The sequence below is a fragment of the Lathyrus oleraceus genome, chromosome 7 (assembly GCF_024323335.1).
Source record: "Lathyrus oleraceus cultivar Zhongwan6 chromosome 7, CAAS_Psat_ZW6_1.0, whole genome shotgun sequence".
Classification (NCBI taxonomy): domain Eukaryota; kingdom Viridiplantae; phylum Streptophyta; class Magnoliopsida; order Fabales; family Fabaceae; genus Lathyrus; species Lathyrus oleraceus.
The window spans coordinates 289,752,291-289,764,629 of NC_066585.1; positions in this window are offsets into that span (position 1 = coordinate 289,752,291).

Below are 12,339 nucleotides of genomic sequence, written 5' to 3' on the forward strand. Positions count from 1 at the left end.
GACTCTGATCCATCGTGCGCGCGCGCCTCTCCACCTTTGGATGTGCCACCTCATTTAATGAAATGAGATCCAACGCGCCAGGCTTTTTGCATTTTCTGATTTAATTCATTTTATTTTCTTAATTTCATTTTATTTCAAAAATTCATATCTCTTTCATTTTTAATCCAAAAAATATGGGACCAATTGCATTATTTCCCTTTTTAATTCTAGTTTCTGAAAATGATTTTTAATATTTTTTATTTTTACCATTTGATATTTTTTGTGAATTTTCTCTTTTTTGGTTATTTTTAATTCATTTTAAATAGTTCTCAATATTCAAAAAATGCAAAAATATTTTCTTAACATCTTTGAATGATGATGAATCTATGAAAAATATTCTCATCAATTTCCAAATTAATTTGAGATTTATTTGAGATTTTAGTTCAATTATGTTATATTTTATTCATTTTTAATTGTTTAAAAATAGTTTCTGGTTTCCAAAAATGCTGAAAAGTTTTGTCAAACTTTGTTTGACCATGTTGAACATAGGATGATCCATTTGGACTTTTCCAAGTTGATTTGAAATGGATTTGAAGTTTGACCTTTGTTTGATTATTTTAATTCAAGTATTATTTTAATTCTCAAAAATACCAAAAATATTTTATTTGTTTCTTGACTTCTAAGTTTCATTTTGCTTCTGTTTACCATTGATTGACTTTGATTCTATTCATGTTTGATCAAGGTGTGTTGGATATTTCATTTGAATTTCAATTTGTGTACATTCTTATTCTTCTTCTTCTTTTTCTTTTTGATCAATAAGTTAATGATTGGTGGTTAGCCTTGACATATGAGGGGCTTAACCTTCTTTGATTCAAATCTAATTCATCTTGATCAAAGATCAAGTGAATGACTTTTCCTTAGAGATAGGTGGCTTCTTGGTCAAGCAAAAAACCTAAATCCATACAAGGTCATTCTTCTTTTCTTTTGGCATGGTAAGTTGTAGGAGCTTGGCTTACTAGTCGTGGTCTCTAACTTGTGTTTGTTGCCTATAGTTTTATTGACCGGTCTCAGATAGGTGTGACTACTACATTAGTCCACTTAAGATTGTTTAACATAGCGCTAAATTGCCTTATGGCACACTAACACTGACTATTAACACTAACTTTTAATTCAAGTCTTTAATTCTTGCAATTTACTTTAATGCAATTTAATTTCTTGCACATTAATTCATTTGCTTTTCCCCTTTGCTCACTTGAGCTCATGTTTATGTTAATGCACTTTGCCTTTTGCTCACTTGAGCACATTATTGTGTATATACTATTGTGCTTGTTTTGTTTTATTTAAGTGAACCCAATTCAAATGGACAAAGGACTTAGATTTTAGGACCTTACCTAAGCTAATGGAGTTTGAAGAGAAACTAGGCCTCACGCCTTTAGAATGCTATAAAAATGTCAAAGAGCAACTAGGCCCCATGCCTTTAGAGTGCTTAATGTTAAAGATGAATTGAAAGGACCTTTAATTATAAACTCACTCTTGTCCATTCTTTCTATTGCATTGTGGAACTTTTTTATTTGTGTGTTCTTGTGTGCTAGGGATCCAAACTTGCCAATTAGAATAACCATTGTCATGAGCATCCAAAGTGATAGATACAAAATCCATTGGAAGATTCCTAGGAGCTTGATTGTTATTTGCTTGATTGCTTGAGTTATTTTCTATTTGATTGCTAATTCCAAAGGATGGGAGCAACTTGGATCATCACTATGATCTCAAGAAGGGAACTCCATGTGGTTCTATTTCTCTTCCTTCATCTTTGCATGTTTAGGATCTAGCCATTCTTCTTCTTCCCTCCACTTTAACCCAAGCCAAACTTTTGTGCAAACATTAACATTGTTTTCAAAATTATAAACCTAAGCACTATGCTTTTGATTTTCCAAACTCTCTTCATAACACTTATTTTGAATTGAATCCTTAAGTCAACTTTGACCTTATTTTGTGAATACTTTTCATTTGTAAATACAACTCACTCAATTGTTTTGTGGTTTCAATGGCCACTTTTGCCAAAGCTTTTCATAAACATTAGCTATTAGGTTTGAGTTATCCTAGAGGTTGATATAATACTCACCTATATCCTTAGTGATGAACTATAAGACTTCCATGCTTATTATAGGGTTAACCCCTCACTAGTATGTTGAAGCTCTCCTCACATGGTGGATTTGTGGTTTTAGGTTGAGTTTTCTCCCTTTGATAACAAAAGACCTTAAGGCTTTTGACCAATCAATTCACCAACTTCTTTTTTTGAGATTTTTACCCCGAACTACAAGGTTTTGACCCTAATCTTTTTTAAGATGGTACGTAGGCAATGGGTTTATCCATTCAAACACAAAATTGTAAATAAATTGTATATTCTTTTCTCATCTCCCCAATCATGTTTGCACAAATACTTTTTCACAAATACCATCCTACCTTACAACATTGGTGAAAAGGGTTCCCTTAGAGTACTAAGGATGTTTTGGGTGCTTAAAACCTTCCCATTGCATAACCAACCCCCTTACCCAGATCTCTGACATTTTTATTAGTTTTTGATTTGATAAAACTTCTCGATTTTTGTTTGCTTTCTAACCTTTCCTTTAGATAAATAGAAGTGCGGTGGCAACTCGAATTGTATGATTTAATTTTGATTTAGTCAATAAATCTAAAGGTAACGAATACTCCGCTACAGGTATGAATCCTTTCTTGGAATCGTGCATATTAAAGTGTCTCAGCACTTTGTCTATGTATGTACTCTAACTTAGGCCAAGCATTTTTTGTGATCTATCTCTATAGATCCTGATTCCTAATATATAGGTTACTTCACCTAGGTCTTTCATCCAAAAATTATTTTCCCAAACAAGTCTTTACTTGTTGCAGGGTAGGGACATCGTTTCCAATGAGTAATATGTCATCTACATATAATACCAGGAAGACGATCATGCTCCCACTAAACTTCTTGTAGACACAAGGCTCATCTATATACTTGATGAATCCATATTGTTTTACTATTTCATCAAAACGAAGATTCCAGCTTCTGGAAGCTTGCTTCAATCCATAGATTGATCTCTATAACTTGCATACCTTTTGGGCTTCTTCTGGTATGTCAAATCCTTCAGGTTGTGTCATGTACACATCCTCAAGAAGATTCCCATTAAGGAAAGAAGTTTTGACATCCATCTTCCATATTTCATAATCATGATATGCAGTAATAGCAAGTAAAATCCGAACAGATTTAAGTATTGCAACTGGTGAAAAGGTTTCATCATAGTCAACCCCATGAATTTATTTATATCCTTTTGCAACCAGTCTTGCCTTATAGGTATGTACCTAACCATCCATGTCAGTCTTCTTTTTAAAGACCCACTTGCATCCTATAGGGTTAACTCCTACAGGAGGCTCTACCAAGGTCCAAACCTAGTTTGTGTACATGGAATCCATTTCAGATTTCATGGCTTCTAGCCACTTCTCAGGCTCAAGACCAGTTATAGCCTCTTGGTAGGTCACAGGCTCATCTTGATCCATGAGTAATACATCACCTTGATCAGTTATGAGATATCCATATATCTCAGGTAGGTGACATATCCTGCTTGACCTACATTGGTCTTGTTCTACTTAAGCAGGTTGCTCTTCCACAACTACTTGTATTTCCTGCTCTAATTCCTCCATAGGTGTATCAATGCTTTGTGATTCTTGAATTTCTTCAAGCTCTACTTTCCTCCCTCTGATTCCTTTGGAAATATAATTCGTTTCTAGGAAGACTCCAGTTTGAACGACAAACGATTTGCCCTCATAAGGATTGTAGAAGTAATACCCTCTTGTTTCTTTAGGATGCCCCATAAATAAGCCCATTCACTTGGTGGAGGTTATGTTGGGATCAATAATGTCACACGAGTAGTCGTGGTTAGGCATTACTCTCTCCAATATATGCCTTAGAAGCCAAGGACCTTAGATTACCTGGCCCATCTTGGCCTATTTTAGGAGTTAGTGCGAAGGTCGTTCAAGTGTAAGATTTGATACGATTGTTACGTGATACTACACTCATAAGAGTCTCTCTTGAGAATATTTTTGGAATACAAGTAGTCGTTTATCCGATAATATCCGAAAGATGGGATGATGACTATGGGAACCTCTTGTAGAACATGATTGTCAAGTTTAACCATAGTACACTCCCTTTGGGTGGTTCTTAACCAAGACTCCATGCTCGTGACTTGCAACAAACCCTTGATGCATGGTTGATCCGTTCTTGTGTATCCTTAATATCAATGGAACTTGGGTGTTGATATGGTGTAAACCATAATCCACCAAAATGGATGATTGATATTAAGGATGACTTGATCCATCCCATGACCTTTATATGGTGTGTTTTTCTTGATCCTTTAGTGTGATTGTTGCATCCATGCATTCATGCATTCATACACATCCATATCATCAACAATGAGAAAATTTTCAAGGAACTTAAGAGGTCTATTTGCAAATTTTCAGACATGGATAAGCAAAGAAGGAATACGAAGAAGTACAGTTTCAGACAACCCGACTTGAAAGAGTTAAGGAGTTTGACATCCTATGTATTAGATCCCTTGGAGTTCAAGGCTCGTCATGTGAAGCTTCTGTCTATTCTTACTACTCAGGTGGATCAAGGTCTGATGAGTGTGTTGGTTCAGTTCTATGATCCTCTGTATCGTTGCTTCATATTTCCGGATTTCTAGCTTTTGCCTACTGTCATACCCCAAAATTTGCCTGTTAATTTTTATGATACTTTCAACAGATTCAAATGGGGTCTAGTCATTTTTCGAAACATTAATCTCAAAGGAACAAAGATCCAGCGCACAAGCCACCAAAACCAGAAGATGACCTAAACTGTCATGCTCGCTAGGCGAGCAAAACCTTCGCTAGGCGAAGCCCACGCTTCCTCCTTTGCTCCAGCGAACCTTGTTGATTTTGCTACTGGAATGCTCGCTACCTGCTCGCTAGCTGCTCGCCTAGCGAGTAAGTACTAGCTATGCTTTTATCCAAGTCTGGGAGCGTTCGCTAGAGCCTCGCTGAGGGCTCGCCTAGCGAACCCTTCGCTACTTCACTCGCCTAGCGAGCCTACGGATATACCAGAATATTTTTGGGCCTGAATTGCCTTCATTCTGAGCCCACCAAGCCACAAAAATCAGCTATAAATTCCAGAACTTCATTAGAAAAAAGGATCAGAAAAACAACGGAGAAAAACCCTAGAAGCTAATTCAGAGCAGCCTCCATATACACTGAAGAGAACTCATCTGCACAAAGGTTACCTTCACCAACCCTATCAGGCATAAACCCTAAGATTGCTCTGCAAACCCAACGTGCAACTCAATTTCATTCTATCCCTCCAATCAGGTTTGCCCTATTCCAACTACTCTATGCTCCCAATTTGAAATTGCTAAATGTATGAGGCATTACGGTTGAATTTGGAAAGGCGGATATCGTTAGGTTTTGCATGTGGGTTTAGATGTGCATGAATGTGTAAAACAATACTTTGAATGTTCAATCACGTAATTTCTATAATGGATGCCATAGGGTTTAGGGTTTCTAAAATCGTACTGTTATCAAAGAAGAACCCAGAACCCGCAGTCGTTCGCTAGAACCTCGCTAAGCGAAGATGTAGCGAGGGTTCGCCAGGCCTTCGCTAGGCGAGGCAGTAGCGAACATGATAGTAATTGATTTCTTCTGTTTGCATTTTGATCTGTTTTGTATTTGTTTGACATGTTTTCTATTGCATTTGCACGCTGTTTGCCTGACACTATTATTGCTATGATTCTTTTGTTCGGTGCAACTCTTGATTGCACCCCATCCCGTTATTCTAACATGTTTGCTGAGTTTTTGTAAGGGCTCACGTGACTCTTGAAAAGATAGCTCGCTTGGCATTCCACTTTATTTGTGGATATCATCGTGGAGATTTATTCTGATTACTTTGCTAATTACATTGCCTTCGAATACGTGATCTTATCCCTCTTTTTGTTGCCTTACGATATTACGGTCATGTCCCGCGAATGTGGGGATACCCTTAGCAAAGACCCTTTTGATTAAATCATCATCATCCCTAAACAGATAAGTCATAGTCCCTTCGATCAAAAGGTCAATGTCCCTACAAGATAAATCATAGTCCCTCGAACGTTGCCTTCGAATATATGACCTTGTCCCTCGAACGTTGCCTTCGAATATATGACTTTGTCCCTCGATGACCCTTCGTTGTAGCCTACGATTAAATGATGATCGTCCCTTCGAATGCTAAGGTATCCTTACAAATGTTGCCTTCAATGACCAATCAACGACCCCACGATGTCCCTTTACATCCAAAGGATAAGATTACTTACTTCTCAATATTAAGGACAGTTTTACCCTCCTAAGGATAGGAAATACCTATAAAGACCTTGGTTAGGTATAACTCTTAAATGCTTGCTCACAGCTTAAAATAGTTTTCACACCTCACACTTTTCAAAACATCTTTTAGAAAATCACCACTTGGTATACATTCGCACCAAAATCATCGCCGAGTTATATTTTTCTAAACATCTTTCAAAATCAAACGAGATAAACACTTTATATACATTCGTACAAGAATCATTACAAAGTTAAACTCTCCTTTAAAAATATTTTCTAAACACACCACATTTCTCAAACACTTTCTCAAACAAGGAAAACATAAGTGAGTTAAGCAATTAAGAGCCCATGGATAACCATGGATACAAAGGGTGCTAACACCTTCCCTTTGTATAATGTACCTCCCGAACTCAAAATCTAATCAAGGTATTTCCTGTTCTTTTCCGCCTTTCCTTATTGGATAAAAGAAAAGTTGGTGGCAACTCTTGCTATCCGCAACATTGCTTTTCAAAGCAAAAACACAAAGTCAGTTCACCGTATCACACCTACGCTTGAGGAGTATGCCTATCTGGTGGGTATACCTATCCTAGATCAGTTGTCGTTCAGTGGCTTGGAGAGAGTTCTTTCTTCTCAAGAGATTGCTGATCCGTTGCATATAGATGAATCTGTTGTGGGTGCTCATATGACCACCAAAGGTGGAATTTAAGGTCTCCCATCTGATTTCCTCATTACTCAAGCCACTTTCTATGGGAAGGCCATGAGTGAGGACGCCTTTGAGGCCATATTTGTACTTCTCATCTATGGGCTAGTGTTATTCCCCAACATCGACAATTTTGTGGATGTGAACGCCATTAGGATATTCTCTACTCTTAATCCTGTTCCGACTCTGTTGGGTGACACTTATTTCTCTTTTCATATGAGGAATGCAAAGGGTGGTGGTACCATTGTGTGTTGTTTGCCTCTGTTGTACAAGTGGTTTATTTCGCACTTGCCACAGACGGTCGCCTTCAAGGAGAACAAAGGATGTCTACGGTGGTCCACGAGACTTATGTCTCTTACTAATGATGATATCTTTTGGTATTACCGTGTATATGATGGTGTGCAGATTATTGACTCTTGTGGTGAATTCTCCAATGTGCCTCTTCTTGGTACATGTGGTGGGATTAACTACGACCCTATTTTTGCACGTCGTCAGCTTGGGTTCCCCTTAAAGGATAAACCTAATAACGTTTTGTTAGAAGGTGTGTTCTTTCAAGAGGGTAAAGATCCCCAAAACTTGAAGGGCAGGATGGTTCGCGCTTGGCACAAGATTCATAGGAAGGGAAGGAAAGAGTTTTGTCCAAAGAATTGTATTGCTTTAGAACCCTATACCTCATGGGTTAGGAGGAGAGCTTTTGAGTACCGCATGACTTATGACTATCCGAGACCTACACCTATGGTTATGGTTGGGCCTTCAACCCTCCCTAACCAAGGAGTAGAGGAGTTGAGAGATGACGATCGTTCGCATGCTTGGGTCCGTGAGCGAGAGGAGCTACTTCAGCAGCTTAGAGATAAGGATGCGTTGATAGAGTTTCTTGAGCATCAGGTTATTGACGAGCCTGATGATATGGTGACTTCTCTTCTTCCTCAGTCTTCTAGGTTTTGGAAGAGGAAGTATGATCGACTCGCCAAGGAGAAGGCAGATATGGAGGCAGCCTATGAGAGAGAGGTGAAGAGGCTTCGTGCAGCTTATCTTCCGGTCTCGAGAGCTTTGGACGATTGTTTCTAGGGTTCCATAGGATGTTCATTTTCCTTCTCTCTTGTATTGTATTTGGTTACCAAGACTGTACTTCTTTGGTGTAAAAATATTTATAGATATTATTGATATGATATTTCCATATATGTCTAAATGATAAATATTTTCCGATATTTGCAAATAGAACTCTAAAAGTTCCTCTGATAAAATAATAAAATCATATGCACAAGCATTGCATGCATCATGTGCATAAGCAGGTTTTGTCCCAGGGCTTCTTGTTCAGTGGTCTAACTCTGTGTTCTTCATTTATTTTGAAGACAAGCTGACGCATCAGTACTACACTAGAGCCAACTCATCAAAGCTAATGGATCACCTAGAGCAAGAGAACAGAGAATTGAAGGAGGAAGTGGAAAGATTGACTGCCCTGATGGAGTCTTTCTTGGCCGCCCAAATCCAGTCGTCTCCAACACCTTCAACTCCTCCCCAGAGGACGATCATTTCTAAGATTGCTTCTTCAACTGTGCCTGCTGCCAGTGCCCACTTCGTGCCTACTGCTATGCCAGTCGGGTTTCCCTGGGGGATGCCCGCGAACTTTGTTCCTGAGGGTCTCTCCCCAACTTTTGCTTCTCTGCCAGCATCTAGCCCGGTCCTTGATGTGCCACCTCCAGTCATGCATACTTTTCCGAGAGTAGATGACACCATTTACCATTCTGAGCCATCTGAGGGCCCAGACGTGTATGAGAAAATGGATGCTATGAATGGTCAATTCCTTGAGCTGCGCAATGAACTCAAAACTCTCAGAGGGAAGGACCTCTTTGGCAAATCAGCTATTAAGCTTTACCTTGTACCTAATGTCAAGATTCCTGTCAAATTCAAAGTGCCTGACTTTGAAAAGTACAAAGGAAACACTTGCCCGCTTAGTCATCTTGTGATGTATGCACGTAAGATGTCGACTCAAACTGACAATGATCAACTCCTGATCCATTATTTCTAGGATAGCCTGTCCGGTGCCGCATTGAGATGGTACATGGGTTTGGACAGCGCGAACATCGGCTCTTTCAACGACCTTGGCGAAGCCTTCGTCAAGCAATACAAATACAACATTGATATGGCTCCCGATAGGGACCAATTGAGGGCCATGTCCCAGAAGGAGAAAGAGACTTTTAAGGAGTACGCCCAGAGGTGACGAGAATTGGCTGCACAAATTGTGCCTCCGCTAGAAGAGAAGGAGATGACCAAGATCTTTCTGAAGACCTTGAGTGCATTCTACTATGAGCGGATGATTGCTAGCGCTCCTTCTGACTTCACCGAGATGGTGAATATGGGGATGCGTCTAGAAGAGGGAGTCAGAGAAGGGCGCCTGACCAGAGAAGAAGGCTCTTCTGCCAAACGTTATGGGGCGATTGCGAAGAAGAAAGATGGTGAGGCACATGTTGTGACCTCCCATATTAAATTAAGAATACCCTCTGTGAAGAGGAAGACTGCGCGTCCAGCCAGTAACCAGCATCAGGTGGCTCATATAGCGCCTGTTTTCAGAGATAATCAGCATTATCAGCATCATAATCTGAACCAGTAACAGCAACATCAACAGTATCAGCAACAACAGCACCGTCCCCAACAGTAGGCCTACCAGTCTCGAAACAACAATCAGACCAGTACAAGCTATGATAGGAAGAGGGTCAGTTTTGATCCTATTCCCATGACCTATGCAGAGCTATATCCTTCTTTAATTAAAAGGAAGCTGATCACTCCACGTGACCCACCTGCTATACCTACCAACCCTCAATGGTGGTATAAGCCTAAGCTTCATTGTGTTTATCATTCCGGTGCTCCCGGACATGATGTGGAGAATTGCTACCCGTTGAAGACCAAGGTGCAAGACCTTGTCAGAACAAGTATATTGTTTTTCGAGGACGTAGGTCCTAATGTCAAGAAGAACCCATTGCTCGAGCATGGGAAATCTGCTGTTAATATGGTTCAGGGTTGCCCTGGAAAATACAAGGTCCGATATGTCAGCCATATCCGACAATCTTTGGTCGAGATGCATAGACTGTTTTGTGAATACAGTCACTATGAGCATGACCATGACAGTTGCCGTGTTTGCACTGTCAATGAGGGGGGATGTCGTCAAGTCAGAAAAGACATCCAAGAAATGCTGGATCAGGGTGTGATAGAGATACTTCAGAATCGTGATGAGGATGATGAAGTTAATATGATGTCACCTGTATTCAGAATACCTGAGCCTGTTGTCGTCCGATACGATGGCAGCAAGCAGAAGGCTTCTCCTACTCTCATAATTAAGCCAGTTGGCCCTGTGCCTTATTCTTCCGACAAAGTTGTTCCCTATCGTTATAATGCGGTCGCATTGGAAGATGGGAAGGAGGTGCCTCTGCCCTCCACTTCTGTTGTGAACATTGTTGATGTCAGTGGTCTGACCCGTAGTGGTCGTGTTTTCTCGGCGCTGCCGAAACCCCAGGCTGACACCAAAAGAGTTGATACTGTTGATAGTGTTATTCGGCCTTTGGGGAATTCTTCTGTTTCTCCGAATCCGACACTTGTTGTTAATAGACCTGTCGTTGCTGCTAGAACTCCTGTCCCTGCTTCCCAGAATGGCATGATGAAAGAGGATTGTGATGAGATGCTGAGGCTCATCAAAAGGAGTTAGTACAATGTTGTAGATCAGCTTCTACAAACGCCTTCAGAGATATCAGTGTTGTCTTTTTTAATGAACTCAGAGCCACACCGAGAAGCTTTGCAGAAGATGTTGGACGTGGCGTATGTAGATCATGATGTCACAATAGAACAATTTGATAGCATTGTTGCAAACATTACTGCTTGTAACAATTTGAGTTTCTGTGATGCTGATCTCCCCGAGGAGGGAAGAGGCCACAATTTGGCTCTTCACATCTCCATTAACTGCAAGGATGATGCTTTGTCTAATGTGCTGGTAGACACTAGATCATCGCTGAATGTGTTGCCAAAATCCATTCTGGCCAAACTGTCATACCAGGGGCCTCCCATGAGGCAGAGTGGAGTGGTCGTGAAAGCCTTTGATGGATCCCGCAAGACATTGATTGGCGAGGTTGAGCTACCAGTCAAGATAGGACCTAGTGATTTCCAGATCACTTTTCAGGTCATGGATATCCACCCATCATATAGTTGTTTGTTGGGCAGACCATGGATTCACGAGGCAGGCGCCGTGACATCCACCCTACACCAAAAGTTGAAGTTCCTCAAGAACAAAAAGTTGGTGGTGGTAGGGGGAGAGAAGGCTCTCTTGGTAAGCCATGTGTCTTCCTTTTCTTATATTGATGATTAGGATGAGGTTGGGACGTTGTTCCAAGCCTTATCTATTGCTGAGCCTTCTAAGAAAGGAACTTCTTCATTTGCGTCCTACAATGATGCGAAGTTGGCCATTGAGCATGGCGCAACTACTGGTTTATGACAAATGATCAAGCTGGAAGACAATAAATCCCAGGCTGGCATAGGGTATTCTTCAGGCACTTTCAACGAGCATGGGTTGTTTCAGAGTGGTGGTTTCATCCACACGGTTAAAGATCAGGAAGTTGCTGCTGTTGTGGAAGAGGATGCAGAGGAAGATTCTGGCAACTTTGTCATCCCTGAAGGAGTCTGCAATAATTGGGTCGCTGTTGATGCTCCAACAGTTATCCATAAGTCCACGTAATGTTCATTTTTGTTTAAAAAACCCTTCTCCCATGCCAAAAGGAGAAGTGATGACATTGTTGGCCCATAAATACAAAGATATTCATTCAATAAATTCATGCTAAATGTTTGTTTTTCCAAATTATTTTCACTTTTTGCTTTTTTGCATGAAATTGGTGATCACATAAAACCCTAAAAATAGAATAAAATCAATCTTTTCATTTTCATAATGATTTACCTTGTTTGAATTCTAAAAATCTCTTTTATATCCAAAATCATTATGCAGGTTGATCAAACCCATTGAACATAATGATCCAACACCATCTCCCAACTTTGAGTTCCCTGTATTTGAGGCCGAAGAAGATGATGTTGAAGAGATTCTTGATGAGATCACCCGTCTACTTGAGCACGAAGAGAAGATCATTCAGCCACATCTTAAGAATGTAAGAACAAAAACTGTTCTACAACAGATTCCAAGATTTTGATGATAACAAAGGATGAAACCAAAAATGACACTCTAATGAAAAGTTTCTAAGTGTGCAGGACTCTAATCAAAAAGAAAGGAATCTGACTGCGTCATCAGA